At 41.2% G+C, this 27,500-nt stretch overlaps 1 protein-coding gene across 9 annotated transcripts in view; it reads left to right on the top strand.

The window, feature by feature from the left end:
- Positions 1 to 27,500, top strand: part of AMPdeam (AMP deaminase) — a 432,435-nt gene that overhangs the window by 158,071 nt on the left and 246,864 nt on the right. For 7 of the 9 annotated variants that reach the window (XM_076210195.1, XM_076210191.1, XM_076210192.1 and 4 more), the window contains exon 1: positions 19,440 to 19,548. The exons of 1 other annotated variant lie outside the window; for it this stretch is intronic. The gene's annotated coding sequence lies outside the window, so the exon portion shown is untranslated. Of the gene's footprint in view, positions 1 to 19,439; positions 19,549 to 27,500 lie in introns of those variants that run through there. One more of the 9 variants, XM_076210187.1, reaches the window with a different exon arrangement.

The following is a 27,500-nucleotide window of genomic DNA, read 5'->3' as shown; positions in this document are numbered from 1 at the left end:
CAAATAAATTTAGGAGTTTGAATCTAAGTTGTGATCGCTATTTGCAACAGTTTCACCGACTTCTGCATCAGTTAGCATACTTTCGCGGCTAGTGATCAATAGATCAAGTAAGTTTCCATATCTTGTGGGCTCTTTTACATGCTGAATTAAGTAATTGTCACCAAGAAAATCAATCAAGCGACTACCTATATGGCCATGTTCAAGGGTCATCCAATCAATGTCAGTAAAATTGAAATCACCAATTATCAATAAATCCCGGTTGCAGAAACTAGACAGTTCTTGAAATAACAGTTTGTCGTCTGCTAATGATAATGTCTTTGGCCTATATATTACACCTACATTCATTTTTTGTCCATTTGTTTGGGTTAACTCAACCCACAAACTATCATATGCATCCTGTTTCACTTTCTGTAAAACACAAGCATGAACATTGTTTTTAACGTACAACAGAACACCCCCACCTTTCTTGTGTATAGAACTTAGGGGAAGGTCAGGAGAAGGGGGCAAATTTTACTTAGTGACTATGAAGTACAAATACATAGTAAATAAACGGCAAACTGTGAATGGTGGAATATTAGATACTTAGTAACGACAGATGAGTGAGTCACTGTGTGTGTGTGTGTGTGTGTGTGTGTATGGGTGAAGAGGGACATAGAGAGGAGGCTTATCACCCTTGCTTGTCACCTTCACCACGATGCCTTACTGCTGGAGAGAGAGAGAAAGAAAGAGAGAGAGAGAGAGAGAGATTTTGACTATGCAGTCTTAGACCTTATTCCCACTTCACATGGTAGAATTCAGTGCTTCTTCCTTAAATACTTTTAATGCGAATGTTTCCATAATTGTACAAATAATAATATTAAAAAAATATGAACCGGCAGCGCTGAGCTCTTCTTATCGCACGAGTTTTCCTGTTGTCGCCTGTTTCCCCTGATACAGTGAGTTGCCGATGAAAAGATTTTCACAGAGGAAGGGTAATATTAGCTATTGTTTTATTATTATTATCATTATTACTGTTATAGAGGGCTTTTCGATGTATTTCTTACTAGAATTTAATGCAATGAAGCATTAGAATAAAGTAATTTTCTTTTCACATTTGCTAAGCATCTCGAAAATTTATAATACTGATCCATAAGTTGTAAACTGGCATTCTGAGCATAAGTCCTACACAGTACACTGGCAGCTAGGTCATCAGTTTGGTAAGAGTTTGCCTTCGAAGGAAGAAGTGCTGCTCCTTCCTTGCTTGCTCCTCGCTGATAATACAGTTTGCCAGTGATGGTTTAAAAGGATATTATAATCAAGTTTACAAAGCCTTATTGTTCTGTGCTGACTGCTACAGCAGCTGAAAAATGGCGTCACATAGCAGTGAAGTGTGGAAATATTTTATGAGCAAGTCAAGTGACCTAGCACAGTGTCTGTTGTGCAAGAAAGATTATTCACGAAAGGGACGTGGAACTGCATCTTTGAAAAACCACTTGAAATCAGTGCATAAAGAACATTTTGAAGAGTTAATGGCAAAAGAGACATAGAAGTTGAAAGAAAAAATAAATATAGAAAAAGCACCTTTGCAAAAAGCAAAGATAGATGCTAAGCAAAGGAATGTTGCTGAGTATTTTCAGAGTGCGTCTGTATTTACGTCTTCCTATGACTTAAATACTTTCAATGAGAGAAGTATCAACTATTAAGACACCATTCGAACTCATTTGGCAGTATTTTGGTTCTCCCACCTTGTTTTTATTTGTTACTTCTCCTGTCTGCATGGTCTGACACTGAAAGTTTTTTTTTTTTCTCTTTTTTTTAGGGGGGGGGGTCCTCTTGGTGAGAACGTTTGACGTAAAAACATCCGCATCCTCATCCGCGAGGATGTCATATTTTGATATCCACATCCGCATTTGCATCCGCATTTTAGTAGAGACTGATATCCGCATTCAAATTTGCATCCGCAAAATGACACCCGCATATACATCCGCATCCGCGGATGTCTGAAATTCGACATCCGATACATCTCTAATATGCATATATATATATTTGTAAAAGAAGTGAGCAGATATCGGTAATACTCGAGGAGTTAAAAACGACAGCATTGTTATAGTTATTCTTTTTTTTCTCATATTCTTGAATTTGCTGATTAGAGTTTTGCCATTAACCGGGTGAATTGAAACTACATCACTGTATTCTTCCATTTCATTATATGAGCTCAACGTTTTGTCTTAATAAAGACATTTTCAAGAGTAAACTGAAATAACAAAAATTACATAATTACAGTAATGGTGACAAAATTACAAAAGTTATATAAATACAGTAATGGTGACAATTGTGTGTAGTATTGTTCTTGCACACAATTGTCACCATTACCGTATTTATAGAATTTTTGTAATTTTGTCACCATTGCTGTAATTATGTAATTTTTGTTATTTCAGTTTACTCTTGAAAATGTCTTCATTAAGACGAAACGTTGTGCTCAAATAATGAAAATAAATAAAAGAATACAGTGATCTAGTTTCAATTCATCTGATTAATGGTAAATCTCTAACCAGGAAAATTAAGAATACGAGGGAAAAACTGAATAACTAAAACAATGTGTCGGTTTTAACTCCGCTTGCATATATATATATATATATATATATATATATATATATATATATATATGTATATATATATATTATACATGTATATGTGCATATTATATATATATATATATATATATATATATATATATATATGTATATAGATGCACAAGTATCACAAAACACAAGTGACTACACCGATATGCTGAACACCGCAGGGAAAAGAAAAAATCTTGGAATTGGAGCGCTTTCGTGATATTCTCACATCTTCAAGGATTGCAATTGAATGTAATCCTTGAAGATTTGAAAATATTAGGAAAGCGCTCGGATTCCAATAATTTTTCTTTTTTCTCTGGTGTTCAGCATATGTATGTATATATATATATATATGTATTTATATATATATATGTGTATATATATATATATATATATATATATATATATATATTTGTATGTATGTATGTATATATACATCACACAGAAAGTCCACTGTTGGAGTAAAAGAAAGTTTTGTGAGAAAGAAGATAGGCGATGTTATTAGAAAGATATGCATTCCTGTGTCACCAGGGAGGATTTAAGAAGGAACTTGGACAGCCTACATGAGTGGTCAGTTGATTTGGATCAGGGGTGAAGTGTGCAGTCAGGAGAAAGATAACTGTTGGCATGGAGACTCGCCGCCCAGACGTGAAATAATGTCCGAAGACCATTGCCCATTGGAGATATTACAATTAGGATGCTCTTCGATGAGGGCGGAATGACCTTAACTTCCTACTGAAACAAGAAATAGACTTGAACACTAACTCGGGTTGATAACAATCGATATAGTGGACTTGAGCACGAGATTAGTCGAAAATAAGCGATCCATTAAATATGCACAAGGAAGTTCGGCTGTTTTCCATTATATTAGCCATAATAATCAGAATAGATAAATAGAATAACTGAAGAAGGTGAATTTATAGACAGATGCATCTGTATAAGTAAATGAATTCAGGGATAGATAAGTAAAGTAAATAAACGAACCTAAACAAAATCTTGTTACACCAACCAAAGCGAAACCTATCAAGTACACCATAGCAATGAACGGGGTTGTTGTGAGAGAAGATTTCTTTCATAGATGAATAGAATCCAGAATAAACAAATTGATTGTTGCAGTGAAAATGTGACAGTATTTTGGATGGACCATAAGAAAGAGGAGACGGAAAAGGAAGAAAATGAGGAGGAAGAAGGACAAGAGTAAGAGGAGATGGGAGAGGTGAAGGAAGAGATGAGGAGGGAGAGGGAGGAGGGGGAGGAATAGGAGGATGAGGAGGAGGAAGAGGAGGACATGAAACGCGAGTGGCCAGGGTAAACAGTGACGGATGCCAACACCTCCGGACCACATGGCACCCACATGGAAAGCTTTATTTCTATAGGTTAAACATGTATATATATCTATGCATGTGTTTATGTATGAGTCATCATGACATTAGACCACGTGCAAGGGACGTGGTCGACAGCTATTACACCCCGAAGGAAAGCTCTGAATTCATATAACCCGATCTGTGGGTAATACTTTGACCTGACACACACACACACACACACACACACACACACACACACACACACACACACACACACACACACACACACACACACACACACACACACACACACACACACACACACACACACACACACACACACACACGCACGCGAATACACACGTCACCTCCTTGCTGAAGGATGAGAACGGTTTGTGGTATTTGTGAAAGCTTTTCAAGCAGGAGGAACGGCTCGAACTAGAGACCTCAAAGAGCTAACCGCAGCAAAAAATAGCGGATTTTTTTTCTTAAAAAAAATGTATATTTAACTGAAGTGAGCAAACGCAAAAAAAATATTTTTCAACGCATTTTTATCCTGCTCAATATACTTGTGAAGACAATGTTTCCACCCTGTTAAGCCTTCTCTGAAGAACTGAGTAGTTCTCACTCGTAACCACGTATTTACAGCATTTTTAGTTTCTTACAGTTTTCGAAGAGGGGTGCTGTAAGTGATTCCATGAGTTTTGGAAAGAGGAAGATCTGGACTGTAAGGTGGGTGTGGGAACACTTCCTATACGAACTCTAAAATCACATCCTTCGCAACTCGCAGAACGTGCTGATGCATTAATATGGTGAAAGAGAATTCGGCCATGCAGATATCCTTGCCCCCCCCCTTTTTTTTTTTTTTTTTTTTTTGACAGTGCCATCCTTATTTTCTTTAAAACTCCTGCATAGTAAGGTCCTTTGACCTTTCTTTCTCCGTCAAGGAAGTCTACTAGTATCACTTCTTCTGAATCCCAGAACACGGTGCCCATCACTTTCTGCTCTAAACTTACAGGTTTGAATTTGATTGGTCCAGATAGTCCACATGTGTCATTATTTGGACTGCAGTTTACTTTCAGGAGCATACTGATAGATCCAGGTCTCATGGCTTGTAATAATTCGACTCATAAACAGCTCTTCATCAACCTCAATCTTGCTCAGAATCGTCAATGAAAGATCAATGCAAAGTATCATCTGGTTTGGGCATAAAGGCTTTTGGGACCCATTGTGCACAAAACTTGAAGTCCTAAATAGTCAAACAAAATTGAATTTGTTGATCCATATGACCTTTCTTCTATCCTCTTCAATTAGATTTATAACAGCATCAATCATTTCATAATTTTTCATTGTTCTTAATCTCCCGGTGAGGATATCACCTTCCAGGTCTTTCCTGCCTTCTCGGAATCGCTGAATGTACCCATTGGAGGCGATTGTTTTCTTTGGAGCATCATCACCATAAACTCTCTGCAAAGCCTCAATAATCTTCATCTCCCCTTTCGAGTTTCACTAAGAATTAAATGTTCGCTATCCTCTCAAAACTGATAATTTCCATGGTTTAAGAAAGAGTTTGTTTCAGAGAATTCTAACTCTGTTACTGCACAACAGATTGCAAATAACTGACAGCGAGCTAAGGCTTCAGTGACGCATGTTAACATGTTTTGTCTTGTCCTCACCTGTTCGGGTTCAAGCAACGTGTATGTGTGTAAAATCGCAGCGTTACCCATAGATCGGTAATATATGAGCTCTGAGCTCTCCTCCGGGAGGGAAATAGCTGTCGATCATGAGTCCAACACGTGATCTAAGACCATGGTAAATCACACACACACACACACGGACGCACCCACGCGTGCACACACACACACACACACACACACACACACACACACACACACACACACACACACACACACACACACACACACACACACACACACACACACACACACACACACACACACACACACACACACACACACAAACACACACACACCAAACGCGCGCGTATTTATGTACTCTTTCCTATCTAGACTACACACGTTTATGACCTAAATGCAACAGAGGAGACTTCTTAGATATATTCTATCTTGCTATATGCCGTAGCCTCTGTCTGCTCCCAATCTTTGTAGCCGCCTAGCAACTAGAGAGAACACGCATGCACGCACGCACTCACATTTGACGCCTGGGTCACTGTGGGTCATTCGTGCAAGAGATGAGAATTAATAAACACGCATGTATTAGTAATTGCACATATACTACATACATGAAGGAAGAAGCGTGTCCATACACATATAGACACACACACATGTATGTACATTCAATAAGAAAAGTATCGGTAAGAAATCGTATGGAAATGGACGTAAGTAAACGCTAAACTCTGACACATTGTTCAAAAGACTTGGAAACTGTTCGCACGCCTGTGTATCAATGCGCCAGTGTTTCCCATAGCTTTGTAGTTTATAAGTCTTCGTCTTCACTATAGCATTATTCAGTGAAAACATCTAAAATATTAAAATGATATTTACATTTATATATTACACAAGTGTTATATTTCTTGGAAGAAACAACCTGTTAACTGCTAAGGAGCTGTGGAGTGTTTTATTATAGCTCGAATGGCTGCCCCTTTGGGAGGGCGAGGTTTGAGAAAGGTAGTGACGGGTAAGGGTTGCCATGTAGACAGGAGAGCCTGTAGCGTTTTCTAGGCTAAAAATATATTGTGGTGTGGCAATATCTATAGCGTATGCTCTAGTGTGTGTGTGTGTGTGTGTGTGTGTGTGTGTGTGTGTGTGTGTGTGATTCACCTTGGTCTTCGGATCACGTGTTGGACTCGTGATCGATAGCTGTTTCCCTCCCGGAAGAGAGCTCAGAGCTCGTATGACCGATCTATGGGTAATGCTGTGACCTTACACGCACACACACACCCAGCTCCCCGCCCACGAGAGTTGGAGTAACGACTCGAAGCGCAGCGATACTGAAATTATTTCAGCCCTGGGCAGGATTCGAACCCGGACCGCCGTAGTAACAGTCGGGGACTCTACCAACCGCGCCACCGAATCATGTGTGTGTTTGTGCGTGTGTGTATGTGTGTGTGTGTGTGCGCATGTGTATGTGTGTGCGTGTTTGTGTGTGTGTGCGCACGCGCGTGTATGACCTTACACATATTCACCCCAATCCCTTGCCCAAAAGAGCGGGGTACCGGTATGCAATGCCATGATGCTTTTCAGACCTGAGTGGGGATGGATCTCATGACCGCTGTGTTAGCAGGCGAGCTCGGTGTGTGTGTGTGTGTATGTGTGTGTGTGTGTGTGTGTGTGTATGTATATGTGTGTGTGTGTGTGTGCGCGCGCGCGCGATTTCAGTAACAAAATATTAACAATTCTTGTCGGTGCAAATATAATTACTTTCAATCTTGTCACATCTTCACGTATTAAATGCTTATTCTGCACCACATATTCTAACGGGGGCGGGGGGAAGTTAGGGCGCAACTCTATCACGACTACCAAATGTACAGGAATATCGATTCTTTTGTTTCACTCGTCTCCCACGAACACCTTAAACCACCAACCGATACTTTTTTGAGTGACTGTACATGCTCGTACATGTGGGTCAGTGTTATAAAGGAGATAACGCAACATATTATTCAAGTGTCAATTGAAAGGAATTTTGAATTACATCCTATTACCTCTGTAAAGGTACGGTTACATTAGTCAACGGATGGGTTGGATTCCGATCCTAGGGATGGATTTCGTCCAACGCTGGAGGATTGGAGTTGGAGTCCAACTCTAGGGAATTTATATTGTGGCAATAATCAAACGGTCGTTTGAATACTGCTGTATGTAAACACTTTTTTTTTTTTGTGCGTGAAAACTCTTCTCACCATTTGGTTGATATCTACACTTTTCTCCAAGTGGAGTGGAATACTAAAATTATCCATGTTCCAATAGAAAATATACGACCACAAGAGGCGATTGGGATGTACGGCATCCCGCCTATGTTAAGAAATTATGATAATATAATATTTCTCCCTCACTGAGTTAGCCCTTCAATTACCATTTTCTGTGGACTGAAAATGCTATCTTGTTACCTTGTCTCCATATCATTGTGTCCAGAAAGGCCAGATGGTTACCTTCCTCACATTCCATTGTGAATTGAATGTCACGTTCTATCTTATCTAAATCATGCAACTTACCATCAAAATCAGTATTTTCGGGGGCAACGACGAGTACATCGTCCACATACCGCATCCTGGTGGAATGATGGCCCATTATTTCTATGAAATGGTCTCTACCTGTACATGGAGGTATTAGAGAGAGACCATTTCATAGAAATAATGGTACATGATTCTACCTGGATGTGGTATGTGGACGATGTATTCGTCTTTTAAATGATATCGAAACTTAAGAAAAACAACAAAAAGCCCTCTTCAAAAATACTGCCTCGGAATTCAATAGAAGAGCACGCAATATCGTGGGAAAAGAATTTTTTCAATAATAATTTATTAGTCATAAAGCCACAGCTACCTAATTTTTATGGACTCCCAAAAATTAATAAAGAAAGTGTCCCCCTAAGACCCATTATTTCAAATAGAAACTCTTGTACGAGTAAGACATCAAAATGGCTCACGAACATTTTGTCACAATTTGTAGGGTGTTTTTCCGACTCACATATAAAACATTCAGAAGATTTCATAAGTAAGATCAAGAGTCATCATTTAATGGGGCAGAGAAAATTACTAAGTCTTGATGTAGTTTCTTTGTTTACCTGCATCAACGTAGCTGAGGTTTTGGCTTTCTTGGAAACAAAATTACAACATTATCGGGACCAACTTCCAATCTCTGTCAATAAAATAATTAAATTAACGGAATTATGTGCTAACACAAATACTTTCTCATTTAAAGATCAATATTATAAACAATAGTTTGGTTGTTATGTGGGATCCAATCTCTCCCCAGTGTTAGCTAACTTATATATGGAGTATTTCGAGACAGTACTTTTACAGGACATTAAGCCACAAGGTATGTTTTGGTACAGGTACGTGGACGACATCTTTACGATTTGGGATGATGAGTGGGGATCTTTCAATGCTTTCTTTGAACAACTAAACAACTAAACTCCTAATATAAAATTTAAAGTTGAATGGGAGGTGGATAATAGACTGCCATTTCTAGATATTCTATTAATACAACATCAGGATCATTTGTCTTTTACAGTGTACAGAAAACCCACACATATGGGGAGTTATGTACACTTTTTCAGCCACCATCCTGATAAAATTAAATATAGTGTTGCCTAAGGTCTTTTCCTGAGGGCACTCAGCTTATGTAGTCCACATTATTTGGAAATGGAGATAACAACCATCAGGAAGCAATTAAAAATAATAGGGTATCCTGATAGGTTTTTAGCAAAGCCAAAACTAGTCACTTTGGATCCACTTCCCATTCCAGTAAGAATTTCGTTTGGGAGAAAAACTGTATCAAATTGCCTTATAACAAGTCCTTAAATGATATTTCGCAATTTCTACAACAGAAAGATATAAACTTTGTTTTTAGTTTTCCCAATCAATAACTTGTCTAAGAAAATAGTTTATGTACATCAAAGACCTAGAGAAGAAATACTTCAAGGTGTTTATAAACTTCCATGCTCGGATTGTAATAATGTATATTGGGGACAAACAAGTAGAGATTTACACACCAGGATGAAAGAACACAAAAATTCAGTCAAATGTGCACAACAAAATTCCGCTGTCTTCCAACACGTAGACAAGGAAGGACATCGTATGGATTGGAACGAGGCAAAAATTATTTTTATTTCAAAGTGCAGTTTTAAAAGGAAAATAATGGAATCCTCCTTGATAAATGAATTTCCTAATTTTAATATTTCAAATGGACAATGGTCACCAGACTGCAATACTACCTGGGCAGTCAATAAATTATTACCATCTTTGGTGAAGGCGGGTGACTTGCCCCGCAAAGCATTAGACGCTACCTGAGTCCTACCCATGTTCCTTCTTTCTCTGTATATAAGACATGCCTTTTGCTCCACTACTCTGTATTCCACTGAAGAGGATCACAGTCCGTGATCGAAATATATGGATATCATCTATTTCATTTCTTCTTATCCAACACAGTGGGTTCTTGTTGAATATGTTTATATATATATGTATATGTATATATATATATATATATATATATATATATATAGAACTATATATATATATATATATATATATATATATATATGTGTGTGTGTGTGTGTGTGTGTGTGTGTGTAATTTGTAGAGTATATTAGTGCTGATGGAATTAAATTAATCAGATTTTGCTAACGTCCTGAAATGGGTTCAGACAATGTCTATCAGATTGCTTGATTTACGACATGGGTGCAAGGATCTCCATAAGTAAAGATGGAAGTGTCGGTGAACTTTAGTCCATAACAACAACATCGGATTGCGTGAGGTTACACAAGCTTGCGTGAAGATGTCGAACTCTGAGATTAGATATCCAATATTGATAAGGAGGGAGGTGTGGTGTTTATTTAGAAATAATATATAAAGGATTGTCAGTTTATCCTGATTTATCATCCAACTGATTTATTTGATTGTTTTATTTGCTCCTGCATTTACCCATTTACTTTTGTTTACATTTATTTACAATGGTACTATTTATATATATTTGCATTTAACTTTATTTAAATTTATTTACATCGTTTTAGTTATATTCATACTAGTATTCATTTATTTACTCGTTTATCTATTTATTAGTATGTATAATTAGTTTGTTATTCGTTGTTCATCTTTCTATCAGTTTTATTAGTATATTTGTCTGTAAGTGCAACTGTATCTCCTCTGAAACAGGATATATCTCTGAACAAAGAACATTTATGACCAAAGAAGTTCAGGTCAGGTGAGATTAGGTGAAAATAGTGTGCATCACCTCCCTGGTGCTACTTTGTGAATGGAAAAAAGTTGGGGGAGATAGAAAGGACATAAAGCTATTTAGTTTATTCACTAATGTGAGGGGATGGGGGAGAGGTGTCACAGAGATACTCGTGGATTAAATAATCAGACGACAGTTTGGAAAAAAGGAAAAGTGTCAACGGGGACGGATGGGTTAGTAAAGCAAAGTCTCATCATAATGGGACAGTACGGAAGGACTCGTAGTAATGGATTTAAATTGGACAAACTTTGGTTTAAGAAGGAAATAGACAAGAATTGGTTCACCAACAGTGCTTAACATACATATACCAAAGGCTTTTTCCCCCTTATAAGGGAGGTAGCCAAAAAACAAAGGTATGAAAACCACTCCCACCCATTCCATTCCTAACATGCTCCACTCCCCTCCACCTTCTTCCCTCCCTCTTATCTTGGCACCTCCTGGATGACGGGTCATCCCTGCATCTCACCCACTGCCCTGGGTCAGAAGAAGTGTCGAAAGACACAGCACATCCATGGCAAGGCTGCCTCATTAAATCGGTGACCCCCTCTCCGTCCCCTCATGCAGAAAAGAAGACGGAGAGAAATCCCTTCGGGCTGCGTCAATTCATATCTCACACATAGTAATTTCAGTTAAGTTTACCGTAGCATTAAAGGGAGTTTTGCAAACATTCCCTTTCGTGTGTTATCTTATCAGCATCTTAAGGGCGAAAGTGAATTGAGTCTCTTATCAATTCAATCTTTACGTTCTCGAAGGAAAAGAAATGATTAAATGATTAGATATATTTTAATCAGAATTGAATAATACCAGGTGGCGCTTTGAATTCATGATGTATGTATATATATATATATATATATATATATATGTGTGTGTGTGTGTGTGTGTGTGTGTGTGTGTGTGTGTGTGTGTGTGTGTGTGTGTGTGTGCGTGTGTGTGAGGTCACAACATTACCCATAGATCGGTCCTATATGAGCTCTGAGCTCTCATTCGGGAGGGTAGTAGGTGTCGATCACGAGCCCAGCACGTGATCCAAGACCATAGTGAATTACACACACACAAACACTCCGGCGGTCCGGGTTCGACTCCCGCCCAGGGCTGAAATAATTTCAGTATCGCTTCGCTGCGGGGTCTTACTCCAACTCTCGTGGGCGGGGAGTTGGGTGTGTGTGTGCGTGTAAGGTCACAGTATTACCCATAGATCGGTCATACGAGCTCTGAGCTCTCATCCGGGAGGTTAATAACTGTCGATCATGAGTCCAACACGTGATCCAAGACCATGGTGAACCATGGTGAATCACACACACACACACACACGACTCGTGGTATATGTGTATTTGTGTGTCGTTGTGTCAGTATGCGTTTGTGCGTTTTTGTACATGCGATCGAATGCATTCATCCAGTAGTATCTACTTAATTGTAAAATATATGGTAAGGGCTATGTTCGTGGTACCCCGTCTCTGTGCCTGTGTGTGTGCCTGTGCCTGTGTGTGCCTGTGGCGCAAGGCACGTTTCCGGCCACGCTCGGCCGCATAAGTTTTTATCTGTTGGCTTATCAAAGCGGCAACACCACAAAGCCACGCGCACGCACACGTGAAAGGGAGGGATGGATAAAAAGAGGAGGGGGAGAATGAGGAGGAGGTAGAGGAAGAGGAGGAGGAGGAAAAGGAAAAGAAGGGAGGAGGAGAAAGGAGAGGAAAAAAGTGGAGGAGGGGGAGGGGGAGAAAGGGGAGGAGTAAAAGAAGGAGGAGAAAGAGGAGGAAGAGTATAGGAGGGGAGGATGAAAAAGAGGAGGAAGAAAGGGAGGAGGTGGAGAAGAGGAGTAGGAGGAAGAGGAGAGGGGGTGGATGAGAAAAGAGGAGGTAGATAATGATGAGAAAGGTGAGGAAGGCGAGGAAGAGGAGGAAGAGGAAGAGGAGAAAGAAAAGGAGGACGTAGAGAATGAGGAGAAAATGAGGAAGATGAGGAGGAGAAGGAGGAAGAGGAAGAGGAGAAAGAGAAGGAGGTAGAGGATGAGGAGAAAAATGAGGAAGATGAGGAGGAGAAGGAGGAAGAGGAAGAGGAGAAAGAGAAGGAGGAGGTAGAGAATGAGGAGATATATGAGGAAGATGAGGAGGAGGAAAAGGAAGAGGAGAAAGAAAAGAAAGAGGTAGAAAATGAGGAGAAAAATGAGGAAGATGAGGAGGAGGAGAAGGAGGAGGAGGAGAAGGAGGAGGAAGGAGAGGAGGATTTTCTGGTGTCATGAATATGTGATGTCGTCTTCGTATGAGCAGCAGCTCCTTTACTGCGTGAGAAGCCGGAGCAGCTGCTCGCGGCCTCTCTCGGTACAGCTGTCCCCCTGTCTGTGTATCTTTCTGTCTGTCTGTTCGTCTGTGACTGAATTTGTGTATTTGTCAGTTTGCCTGTGTCTGCCTCCCTGTATATATGTCTGCCTATCAGTTCAACGGTCATTAATTGGCTGTTTGTATGTTTGCCTGTCCATAGGTCTGTCTATCTGTCGTGTCTGTTGGCCTGTATACGTGTGTCTGTGTTTCTATATGTCTGTCTGTCTGTCTATATTTTTATTCGTCTATGTCTTTCTGTCTGTTTAGATATTTGTTTGCTCGATGATTGCTGCTGTTGCTGCCTCTTCTGGAAGTCAATTCTCTCCAGTTGAGGGTCGGAGGAATGGAATCCTGGTTTGATCGATCCAGTCACCCTAGCGGTCAGCCGTTGATTTCAATCACCTGGCGGTGGCAGACCCAAGTGCCGGGGGCCGGCAGGCGATTTTAATCACCTCCTGGTCCGGTAGGCTGGCATTTGGTTCCGGGGACCAAGTTGTCTAGCATCACGTCACTTGCCTGGTTTCTTTGTTAGTATCATTGTTACGGTGATGGCAGCCTTGTGAGGTTTCATTCTGGTGGTTTTTTATCTATATATTTATTCATTTATTTATTCATTTTTGGTGAAGGAGTTAAGTATTGTCGTTGTAACCCAAAGCTGAATAAAATTGCCTGAACCACCACGACCTCTATGGAATAAAAGTCGTATTATTATTGCTATTATCATTACTATTATTGTTATTATTATTGTTGTTGTTATTATTATCATTATTATTATTATTGTTATTATTATTATTATTATTATTATTATTATTATTATTATTGTTATTATTATTATTGTTATTAATATTATTATTATCATTATTATTATTGTTGTTGTTATTACTAATAATATTATTATTGTTATTGTTATTATTGTTTATTGCATTCTCCTCCTTTTCTTTGTCCCCTTTGGTCCTTCTTGAGTCATAAACCGTTTTCTTTTGTGTTTCTCCTCCCTCCTCTTCCCCACACCCTCCTCCTCCTCCTCCTCCTCCTCCTCTTCGTCGTCGTCATGTTCACTGCCACGTTAGTCTTTTGTTTTCCTCCTCTTCCTCCTTTTCTTAATCTTCTTATTCTTCTCTCCCCACTTCTCATTTTCCTCATCTATTTTCTCTTCCCCTCTTTCATCTCCTTTCATCCTTCGCAAGGGGAAATTAATTGGCCATTTCTCTCTCTCTCTCTCTCTCTTTCTCTCTCTTATGCGTATTCTTATTATCTTGCGTCTCTTTCTCCTCCTTTCTTCTCCCCTCTCCTCGTCGTTGTCGTCATCGTTTTTCTTCCCATTCTTTTTTCTCTAAACCTCTTCCTCCTACTCCTCCTCCCCATCCTCCTCCTCGTTCTCGTATACATCCTCCTCCTCCTCCTCCTCCTCCTCCTCCACTTCCTCTTTCTCCCTCACCTCTTACTCCTGCTACTTCTTCTTTTCTCTCACATTCTCTTCTTCCTCCTCCTCCACCTCTTCTTCTTCCTCTCTTCCACCTCCTCTTCCTTCTCCATTTCCTCCCGTTCCTTCTTCCCGCCTTCTCCTTCCGTCTTTTCCTACTCCTTCACCTTCCCTTCCTTCATTTGCCTAGAAATTTACGAGAAGTCAAAAATCAAATCAGTAAACCCTTGTGCATCCTTTTAAACAAATCTTTAACACTTGGCAAAGTCCCATCAGATTGGAAATGTGCTAACGTAACACCAATATTCAAGAAAAGGGACAAATCACAACCAGGCAACTAAAGACCGATTAGCCTGTCTTTAATTGTGTGTAAACTATTAGGGACCATCATTCGCGACAGTGTGGTGAAATTATTAGAAGAAAATAGAATTGAAGAAGATTCGCAACATGGCTTCTGTATCAAACATTCATGTTAAACTAATTTCCATGACTTCTTTCGTGACGTCTTCAACAAATACGATGAATGTAGATCTTTTGATATAATTTATCTAGATTTTCAGAAGTCATTCGCTAAAGCTCCCCATAAACGATTGCTCGACAAATTAAAAACGCACAGTATTTCTGGTAACATCCACAGTTGGATTAAAGATTGGCTCTCTGAACGAAAACAGAGTTGTAATTAACGAGGCTTCATCTAGCTGGATCGATGGAAAAAGTGGCGTACCGCAGGGATCAGTTTTGGGACTTTTTTTTTTCTTCTTAATATATGTAAATGATCTAGACGATGGCCTCCTTTGTAAGGTATCAAAATTTGCTGAAGACACAAAAGTTACTGGTAGAGTAACAACCACCAAAGAGAAAGAAGCTCTGCAATCCAATCAAGACAGATTATCAAGTTGGGCTAGCAAGTGGCAAATGAAATTTAACGTTAACAAATGTAAAGTCATGTACATTGGAAGTAACAATAATCACGTCCAATACCAAATGAATGGCGAAATATTGGATTCAGTAATCAAGGAAAAAGTTCTTGGAGTTCTAATATTGAATGACTTGAAGCTAAGCTAGAAAAAAATATTGCTAAAACTTTAGAATTCCTTGGTCCGTCCCCGTCATGAATACTATGTACACTTTTGGTCCCCATACTACCAGAAAGATATTAGCAAACTAGATAGAGTCCAACGGAGAGTAAAATGATACCAGGGCTGAGAAATCTGCCGTATGAAGAAAGGAGGATGCGAGGAGATTCAATCGAGGTTTTCAAGATGTTCAAATGTTTTAGCAACATCAGTGTCGAAGATTACTTTTTATTAGACCAGTCAAATACAAATTTTAAAGTAATTGGTAAAATATTTTCTTTGAATGAAAGTAAACACTTTTTCTTTAACCGGGTTGTTATTGTGTGGAATTTGTTACCTTTCACCGTCGTTGAAAGTAACACAATGACAACTTTCAAAAATCGCTTAGATAAATATTTGGACTCTTAATTCGCAAATAAAATACCATCCGTTGCACTAAAAGATCTGACAGCCCGGCATTTAATTGGATAGGATAGTGGTACCAGTAGTGTTAGTTCTTCTTTCGCCCAGCTGCCCTGTTTCATCACTGTAGCTTTGTATAGTTAACACAAACAGCCTCATTAGGGCCAGTAGGCCTGCTGTTGTTTGTTCTTCCTTTGTGTTCCTTTGTGCTCCTTTTCCTATTTTCCTCCTCCGCAACTCCACTTCCTCCTTCCTCCCCCTCCTCCTCGTCCTCCTCCTCCTCCTTGTCCTCCTCCCCTTCGTCCTCCTCCTCTTCCTCTTCTTACTCCTCCTCGTCCTCTTCCTCCTCCTCCTCCTCCTCCTTCACTTTCTTCCTGTACAACCTGTCGTATTCCGTCTGCGCATTTTCCTCCAAGATTTCCTTCAACTTTTTCCTCCAGATTTTCCTTCCGTCTCACTCTCCTCCTTCTCCTTCTCCTCCTCTCATTCTCCCTTCTCCTCCTCTCATTCTTCCTCCTCCTTCTCCTTCTCCTCCTCTCATTCTCCCTTCTCCTCCTCTCATTCTTCCTCCTCCTCCTCCTCCTCCTTCTTATCTCTCTGTTCCTCTTCCTCTTAATCCTTTTCTTCTTCCTGTTCCTTCTCTTTTACATTTCTCTCCTCCTCCTCCTCCTCCTCCCCTCTCTTCCTCCCTTCTCCTACCATTCTTCTTTTCCCTCTTCCACCTCCTCCTCTCCTCCTCTTCTTCCCTCCTTCCCTTTGTCTGACCGTCTTCCTTCCCCTCCCTTCTCTTCATTTTCCCTTTCCTCCTCTTCCTCCTCTTCCAGCTCCTCCTCTCCCTCTTATCTTCCTCCGACTCCTCCTCCCTCCTCCTTCTCCTCATCTTTATCCTTCTCATCCTCCTCTTCCTCCTCCTCCTCCTTCACCTCCTTCTCCTCCTCTTCCTCCTCCTCCGTCACCTCCTTCTCCACCTGTCCTCCTTTCCTTTTTTTCCTGTTAGTAGTTCTCAGTCCCCTCCTCACCCCCGTCCTCACCTCTTCTCGGTGACCCACGACCTTACTGACCCCCAAGCGGTCCCATGGGACTCGACTCCGCGCACCCTCAGACGGATGACCATCACAAACCCTCCTTAATAAAACGCACGTGCAGCTCACCAGCCTAAGACGGAACCTGTGAGGTTCCCCAAGATGACTAACCACACCTCGGTCGACCACGTGAGACGTGAACAACTGGACCCATTGAGGAACGCACACCTTCTGTCTTCGTGAATCACCAGTTTCAGAATGTTTTGCCTCCGACTTCCCCACGCAGTACACGTGACCTCACGCCAATAAGGAGCACGGGTCCTGACCTGCCCGTGCATATAAAGAATGGACTAACACCCGAAGATGCAGATCACCCTGGAGCAGCATACGTGAGCCGGGCTCACTGCTCCTCCTTTCTCACCCTACCCCTTGCTTCCTCGCAAGCAGATCGCCCTGGGACACGACTTGAAACACAGTCGTCACCTCCCTCGCCATCTCGTTTCTGGTAACCCCCCTACTGGCGCCCAACGTTCATTGTTAAATAAACCAACTCTCCACCAGAGTTTGCCTTTAACCAGCCTGACTGGCGCCCAACGTGGGGCGGACAACCAGCCTAACATTCCCAATTCTTTGTTCGCCTATTCCACGACGGAGATCCCGTTGGTCGAGCGGCCGGGTGTTCGACCTGGAATGTCGTCTTTGTGATCCAGGATCGGGTCTCTCAGCTCGTACCTCTTTCCAGGCAACTGGAACGATTTGAAAGGAAAGCAACTCCTCTACACGGCGTCCCCCGCACTGAAGAGTGCCATCAGGCGCTGACTCTAACAGAGCTCGAACCATAATGTAGCTTCTCGCCCTCAGACGCCAGCGCCCATGGCCCCTGTCCAGTGTCGCATATTGTTGTTGGCTCTCGCAAAATCACCCTTGTGAATAATTAAACTCGAAAGATTATCATAGATCTGGACCAGGTGGTCGTTATATAAACTGACTGTCGCCAAATTATTTTATTAAGCTAATTGAACTTGTCCATCATCTGGCCGCATCCGGTGCCGCTGCATAATGTGACACCAGCATTACTCACCACGCCCGTGATATGAGCAAAAACGCTTCAGTGGCGGGTTTCCTTTACATACTTGAGTGCACTGGAAGAATCGATTGATAAATAATGTCTGATGTTAAAGGAAAAAAGGTAAATAAATAGGGAAGTAAGGCTATGAAGAAGGTACACAAATAGATGAGATAGATCCCAGTGTGCAAGTCCTGGCAGATGTCGCCGTTTGCATCTTGGGTGAAAGTGTTTATGTGCCGGGGAAGTGCATGTGCTTGTGTAATACTTTGTGCTCCTTGGCTTTTCTGCCATATAGGGCTAAGAAAACGGGTCTGGTACCGCAAGCAGGCGCCTTCCCTAAACCGCAGTTATTTTGAGAAAGTTAGCCTCAAAGTATCACATTCGAAAAATGGGAATTCCCGGTGGCTCCCGGTGACTTCCACTTGCCCTGGCTCTACGAGTACATCAAGTTGACTCCGGCCGCAGACTAACGACTCCCGGTGTAAATCCAACACTTTATCTTGTAGTGTCCTTGTTATCATACATTTCTGGTTTCAGAATTCGGACTGGAATGTTTCGGGATTCGTACCGGCAGGCATTAGTGCCATGAAGTGATTTTATTTTCTTTCTTTCCTATCGTAGTAGTAGTTCACATTTTTTTTAAATCCGATAAATATTTTATTTACTTCCGCCGTTGGGTGATTTTATTTACGTGAAGGAATCATCATCATCACCATCATTATCATCATCACCATCATCATCATCATCATCATCATCATCATCATCATCATCATCATCATCATCATCATCATCACCATCATCATCATCACCATCATCATCATCACCATCATCACCATCATCATCATCATCATCATCATCATCATCATCATCATCATCATCATCATCATCATCTCATTACCATCACTCTTCCTATTATTTCCACTCAAAACTTGACTAGCTACTTTACACTATCTCCTCAATTTCCTCCCATTCCTCCTCCTCCCCCTACCTCTATTTCCTCCGTTCTCCGTTTTCCTCTATCTCCTCCTCCTCCTCCTCCTCCTCCTCCTCCTCCTCCTCCTCCTCCTCCTCCTCCTCCTCCTCCTCCTCCTCCTCCTCCTCCTCCTCCTCCTCCTCCTCCTCCTCCTCCTCCTCCTCCTCCTCCTCCTCCTCCTCCTCCTCCTCCTCCTCCTCCTCCTCCTCCTCCTCCTCCTCCTCCTCCTCCTCCTCCTCCTCCTCCTCCTCCTCCTCCTCCTCCTCCTCCTGCCTTTGTGACTATACCTCTCCCTTCCGCGGGCTCCTCGACCTCTCCACCCGCCCCCTCCGACTGCCCTCGAATGTAAAGCTCACTGTATCCGCCCGAGACTTCAGTCCCACGTGTAAATTCATCGTGTACACAAGGAATCCGTTCTGTGCGCTTGTTGTCGGTGTCATATATATATATGTATATATTTATACTTTTCTCGTGTGCCTATTGATCGGTGTATCTTTAGTGTGTAGGCCGATAAAGGGGCAGGATTGGCCCCTTTCTCGTGCGTGGAAAAAATTACCTTTCATAATTATTATTGTGTCATATCTCATAAATTAATTTCATGTGTGCGTATATATATATATATATATATATATATATATATATATATATATATATATGTATATATATATGTATATATGTATATATGTATGTATATATATATATATACATATATATATATATAGATACAGATGTTTGTAGTGTAAATATAAATATATATATAAATATATATATATATATATATATATATATATACCAGCAACAATTCACAAACACACGTGGAAATTAATTTGCAGAGGAACCAACTGCTGGGAAATAAGAAACTTAGTCCAAATGTTTTCGTTTGTTCTAATATATCATCGGGGAATACAAAGTAACAGAGACGGCGGCACATATACTAGATAAGTGAAAACATGATAGGGAACATGGATAGGTCAACCAAGATACTCCGTGACATCTGTGAGGAATGGCAAGATTTTATGGACATTAGATCACACAATAATTTGAATCTAGTCATACTAAACAGACTTTTGATGGTATTGTCAATTTAAGCTTGGGTTTGTACAAACTTGATAACTTCATTACAAAGAATATTGTTGGATGTCCTTCAGTTCCAAGGGTTTCCCGGCCCGTTCGGTGGTAATATCTTGTGTGATCAAATATCGATAAAATCTTGCCATTCTTCACTTTTTTTTTCAACTTGTGTCATGGATTATGTTGTGTGACCTGTCCATGTTCCCTTTTATGTTTTCACCTATTTACTATATGTATCGCCGTCTCTGCCACTTTGTATTCCCTGATGATATATTAGAATAAACGAAACCATTCGGAGTAAGTTTCTTATTTCTCAGTCTTTTTTCTGCAAGTATATATATATATATATATATATATATATATATATATATATATATATATATATATATATATATATATATATGAGTGGAAGGGTGGTGAGATAAACACCGAGTAATGTTGGAGTGTAAATTTACTGACGTTTCGTCCTTAACAGGACTTCTTCAGAGTATGAGTACATAAGCATAAAATCAACATATATATACACGCGTTCATGTCCGCGTTCCTGCTAACCCACGCCACTCGAGTCCGCTTGTTTCCTCATCTCCCGGCGGATGAGTCGTCCGGACATTTGAGACAGTTTGATGAATCCGTCCCTGTGATTAAGGCATCTCAGCCTTGCCTTAATCACAGGGACGGATTCATCAAACTGTCTCAAATGTCCGGACGACTCATCCGCCGGGAGATGAGGAAACAAGCGGACTCGAGTGGCGTGGGTTAGCAGGAACGCGGACATGAACGCGTGTATATATATGTTGATTTTATGCTTATGTACTCATACTCTGAAGAAGTCCTGTTAAGGACGAAACGTCAGTAAATTTACACTCCAACATTACTCGGTGTTTATCTCACCACCCTTCCACTCATCATTCTGTCGTCCTTCTGTCCAATATATATATATATATATATATATATATATATATATATATATATATATATATATATATATATATATATATATATATATATCATACGTGTGTGTTTATACATAACACACACGTACATAAATATGCATTGTATTTGTGAGTATATCTTGTGGTCGTGAATATATTCAGGGCTTATCACAGTGATGTGATTAAAATATTGCGTTAATTTCTGAGAACGAACAGTCTACAAGAAACAATACCTCATATGTGAGGAAGACATATAGTTCACAGTTCTAAATGAACAGCACGTTTTAGTTCATGTGGAGTGGAGTGTGTTTGTGTGTGTGTGAGGGTTGAGAATTGCTGGGGAAGAAAACGGGACATCACAGGAGACGGGTGAGAGGGTTGCCTACATTCACGCCACCGTGACGATTGGTGGCTTGTGTGCAACAATTCCCCTCCCCTCCCCCACCTCTCACCATCGCGTTGTTAACTAGTGTCTGAATTTCTGTGGTATTATACGAGGTGTATTTTAACCACGACTTTATTAACATACGATTAACCCAGGCCTCAGATCACATGGTGAACTGCTAATCAAGGGTTACTAGCTTTCCGAATGATAGCTTGAGGTCTCTTATAGCCTGAATTGTGAGATGACACACGTTTCATATACTCACCTCCTTCCTCAAGGGGAAAGTTAATGGCTGCTAAAACTTTTACGTGGCGAACGGAGTGCGAACTCGGTACTACGGCATGGGAGCCCGTGAAGCTAACCTGAAGGATTGGAAAATCCGGAAGAGAATAGTGACGCGCTGCCTCATATTATCATTGTCTATTTGTCACAGGTTGTGTCAAATTTTACAACTATTGAAAGAAAGAGAGAGAGAGGGGGGGGGAGAATGAAATCCCTTGGCGGCTGTGGATACCGATGATGAAAGGTTAAAGTTATAACTTCGTTTGATGATCTTTTGAAAAGTCAGGTCATGTAACCCTAGAAACGAGGTCAAGCAGGAGGGAGACCGTGGAAGGTGGCAACCGTGTTTTGACATACCGCTGGATGATCCTGCTGCTGTGTCATCCTCATATAATCGATCTTTTTATTTTTATTTTTCTAATCCTTACGTTGCCCAGGGAGTTCCCCTAAGCTGAATGGAATTGCCAGGGTGATACAGGCAAGGTCATCATATTAAGACAGCGGGGCAGGACTCGTGCAAATGGATTTAGATTGGACAAACTTAGGTTTAAGAAGGAAATAGGCAAGAGCTGGCTTACCAATAGAGTGGTTAATGAATGGAATAGGCACAGTAACCATGTAGTTAGCGCTGAAACAATTGGTTCTTTTAAGAAAAGATTAAACATATTTATGGCTAGGAACTACCTAGTGTAGGCCTTATGGTCTCTTGCAGTCTCCTCCATTCTTATGTTCTTATTTCAGGAAGCTGCTAGGACTGAATGCTATACACACATGCATATATGCACACACACACACACACACACACACACACACACACACACACACACACACACACACACACACACACACACACACATACACACACAAAAACACACATACACACACAAAAACACACACACACACACACACACACACACACACACACACACACACACACACACACACACACACACACACACCGTTGTCAGGGGTCATGTGTGAGGTCAGGAGGAAGATAATTACTGACCAGAAATTCCACCACCAAACGTGAGATAATGTCGGGAGACTATTGTCCTTTAGAGAAGTTTAAATTGTATACAGTAAAAAAAAAAAAAAAAAAAAAAAATATATATATATATATATATATATATATAATATATATATACATTATATGTATATATATACATACATACACACTGAATGGTTCCCAGCGATCAATTAATATATTTTTCAACCACAAATCACTTTTAATTCCATGCCATCGCAGTCGAGACTGAGAGTCGCTCGATGGAGGCATCCGTTGGAAATTGAAACGTGGACGAGCCGAGGATTCAAACCCAGCTAACCCGTAACAAAGTTACAGTGACGTAGCCCAATACGCTATCTTGATAGCGTATTGGTCTAAAGATGCTAGCAGTCCAGAGTCCAGACGTTTATAAAATTCCATGCCGAAACTGCTCTAAAGTGTATTGGGGCCAAACGGGAAGGGACCTTCCCACTATGACCAGGGAGCATAAAAATTCGATTAAGTGCGCCCAGTAAAAATCAGCAGTATTCCTTCATACTGCTGAATTAAATCACCGCATGGACTGGGACAAAGCTGGTTTAATTTACAAATCACACTGTAACTAAAAAAAAAAAAAAAAAAAAAGTGGGTCCTCCCTGATCAAACCACTTAATTTCAATACTTCAAGAGGACAATGGTCTCCCGACACCATTACCAGTTTCGCCGTCAACAATGTTACACGTCAAGTTGTCCAGCCAGACCAGACCTGAACCTGTCGTGCAAACATTTGAGCCGGGGGGGTCAGTCAGTTTGAACTTGGGGTCATCACGACTTGGGCTCAAACGGATCGCGCACTGGTACGCTTACCTACTCAAGTCCCCTCTTAGTGTATATAAGTTAACCTACCCTTTGTAAAACCACGCTAAAGAGGATCACAGTTAGTGACCGCAATATACGTATATTCAAGTATTTTTTCTCCGATAGTGGGACATTTAGTCTGTCTTACCTATGTGTTAAAACATTCTCTCGCTTGATATATATGTATATATATATATATATATATATATATATATATATATATATATATATCTGTGTGTGTGTGTGTGTGTGTGTGTGTGTATGTGAGTATGTGTGTGTATACAAATATATATTTTGGCTGAGTCAACTTCCGCAATGGCGCGCGCAGATCAATGCGTGAAGGAGCTGGAGTCGGAAGAGGTGGGGGGGAGGCTGGGGAGGTCGGGGGAGGCTAGGGGGAGGGTTAGCCTACTCCTGTGTAGGTCATGATGCTACAGAGCTCTCAAGGATGACCTCGCCCGCCGAGAACTTTCATCCCACCCAGAGGACTGGCAATGTTCAACGTCCACTGGAGTAAAATCAACAAAAAGGGAAAAGTAGTTTGTACTAAAATATGTTCTAATTAATACCAGATGTATTAGTTTAATCGGGAATAGCCTGCGCCCACACTGTTAGTTAAACTATCTTAATGAACTATTTTGCTTGCGGTTATAATTTTGGCTCCTTTAAAGCTCTTATTCTTGCTAAAGCAGGAAGATTTTCTTTAGTTATTAGAGACCTTTAGACGTGCATATTTTTGGTGAGTTGCTACCTTGGGTGTAGGAGCAAGTAGAGGAGACTGCAATATATAAGGAGGTTCGATGTTTGGTGCAATCTCTTCGCGAAGTTGAAGTGTCATCAGAGATGTTGAACATTTGTTTTGACTATAACTTACCGACGTGACGTCATGTTGTCTTCAAGTGTGGGTATGTTTCATGTCGACATTTTGTGCATGTTATGAAAGATGGCATGACGTGTCACTCCAGATATAGCATCGACATGACGAATAATCGAAAAAAAATATATATATATATAATGTGCCAGTGACGTGCCAATTGTAAGGTTGTTTTGTATAGGTATGCCAGAGCTTAAGGTTATGCGACAACATGGCGATTGTATGCGCCATGTCATGTCAACGAGGCATCGGTAGAGATGACGGACATCATCGCCTCGTGAAAGGGAGGTGGGAAAGCGAACGTGAGTTTCCGTCTGCAAATGCGTGCACTCTCATACACGTAAATGAAATCATCATATTTATTTCCAGTCTCGGAAAATTGATAGGGACTTTAATTCTCCCCCCACCCACAAAAAAGTAGTTACTTTTACCTTATACAATTCCATCTTTTCTACTGCTCTCCTTAAAAATCTACTTTACCCCTGTCTCACTCCAGTTTTTTGCCGCGATATTGTCCCCCAGCTACAGAAGAGCTATCATCGCCGAAACTCTAATTTATCTCATTTTGTATTCTTTTATTCTATATTCTATTTTATTTATTTATTAATTTGTTCATTATTGTTTGTGTACTTTCTTTTACTCTAGCTGGGAAGGGCAGCCTACAGAACAAAGAGAGATAGAGAGAGAGAGATAGATAGGGAAAGGGAAATCTAGAGACTTTGAATGACAAGAGATCCCGTGAAACTTGAGGCAACAGGAGTGACGTAAAGTAAAGCAATGAAGTCCTATGAGACACGAAAGCACTTGAGGGAATTGATTAGCGCGGGCGGCGAAGGGCGGCTGACCTCCTTTGCTCTCATTTGCCTCCGCCGATCCCGCTGCTGCTGCTGCTGCTGCTGCTGCTGCAGGGTTATTGATTACCTGCATCATTCGCTTGCTTGCAAGCACGCGCGCACGCACGCACACACACACACACACACACACACACACACACACACACACACACACACACACACACACACACACACACACACACACACACAAAGAATCCAAAGAGCAACGACAAAGATGGCACCATCACTTTCAAAATTGACATACGAACAGAGATTGTCCAAACTGGAACTACCAACCCTGGAACAAAGAAGAGAAAGAGGGAATCTAGTGGCCATTTACAGAATCATGAGAGGCATGGAAGTCCTTGACAGAGAAGTTTTATTAAAGTGGGATAAAAAAAAAAAAAAAAAGAGGACATGAAAAGAAACTCAAAAAGGATAGTTATAGAAGAGATCTGAAAAAGAATAGTTTCCCACACAGAGTGGTGGATGTCTGGAACAAATTGGACGAGACAACAGTGTGTGCAAAAACCATACAAGGATTTAAGAACAAACTAGATGCTGAAAGATATAAAGACGGGTCACTACGAGCATAGTTCCCTTCCCGTATAATACAGCTAGGTAAATGCACACACACACACACACACACACACACACACACACACACACACACACACACACACACACACACACACACACACACACACACACACACGCCTCGACGGGGCAGTGGTAGCGTTCGCAACTGCTACTGCAGCGGTCCGAGTTCTAATCCCGCCCAGGGCTGAAATAATTTTATTATCGCTGCGCTGCGAGTCGTTACTCCAACTCTTGTGGGCAGGTAGTTGGATGTGTGTGTGCGTGTAAGGTCACAGCATTAACCATAGATCGGTCATATATGAGCTCTCTTCCGAGAGTGAAATAGCTGTCGTTCACGATTCTAACACATGGTGTGTGTATGTGTGTGTGTGCGTGCATGTGTGTGTGTGTGTGTGTGTGTGTGTGTGTGTGTGTGTGTGTGTGCGCGCGCGTGCAAGAAGGGTCTCTGGCATGTGCGGATTGGTGAACACAACACATGAAATACGAGCCCAGGCGGACGTGTATGATGTTGAATAACATAAAGGAGGCCATCTGACGTCATCGGTGACGTCATTCTGATTTCTACCAATGTCATCCGTTCCTCGTAGGAACACTGAACAACTACGGCGACATCACGCATTCCTTCTGCTGCTGATAGTCTCTCCTCTCTTCCAGTCCACTTTGCCTCACCTCTCGCAATACCCCCTCCACCTCAGCACCACTCCCCTCCATCCTTTCTCCTCTTTTTCAGTTCCTGAGTCTTTTCCTCCTCCTCCTCCTCCTCCTCCTCCTCCTCTTCTGGCTGCTGGGTACATACTCTTCGTCCTCCCTTTCCTTCTTCACCTTCTTCTCCATCTTTGTTTCTCCTTTTTTTCTCATTCTTCTTCTCCACCTTTTTCCTCTTCTCCTACTTCTCTTTCTCTTCCCCGCCCCCTCTTCCTCTTCTTTTTCTTTCTTCTCCTTCTCTCTTCCGTTTGGGCAATGTCGACTGCATGCTTTATGCAGTCGATATTGCTACGGACTGATTATTTGAACTACGCTGCTCTTACGAACGCGATTTGTTCTTGGAGAACATGACTTGCCTGACGAAGACTATATATATATTTTATTCTCTCACTCTCTCTCTCTCTCTCTCTCTCTCTCTCTCTCTCTCTCTCTCTCTTTCTCTCAGCAGGTGAAATATTTAAAGAGAATGAGGAGTGGAGAGAAGATAGACGATTTCTTCTTCGTAGACCGTGGTCTGTTCCTTCTGAATGGTAGGCGTGGCTTGATTAGCTGGATATTTTATTCGGCCTTCTGTGGTAGGCGCGAGTTTAACCAGTGTTTCTGGTATAAAGTAGGCTTGTCTCTTTGGAGTTTGGGATGAGAGCACAGCTCGCCAGTTTGATTGGGTGTGTAGCCTTGGTTGTGTGGCGGAGGACGGCTCTTCTATTCAGGTCGTGGGAGCATCGCTGCCACCAGTTATGTAGCCTTTGACTGGCTGTGTGGCGGAGGACGGCGCTTTTATTCAGGGCGTGAGTGCACCGCTGCCGCCAGTTATGTATGCCTTTTTGTCTCGGGTAGATTACAAAAATAGGGTTTA

This window comes from Oratosquilla oratoria, chromosome 27 (assembly GCF_046742065.1).
Source record: "Oratosquilla oratoria isolate Oo_2021 chromosome 27, ASM4674206v1, whole genome shotgun sequence".
Classification (NCBI taxonomy): Eukaryota; Metazoa; Arthropoda; class Malacostraca; order Stomatopoda; family Squillidae; genus Oratosquilla; species Oratosquilla oratoria.
The sequence above is the reverse complement of the archived record's forward strand: the minus strand, read 5'-3'. Positions and strand labels throughout refer to the sequence as shown.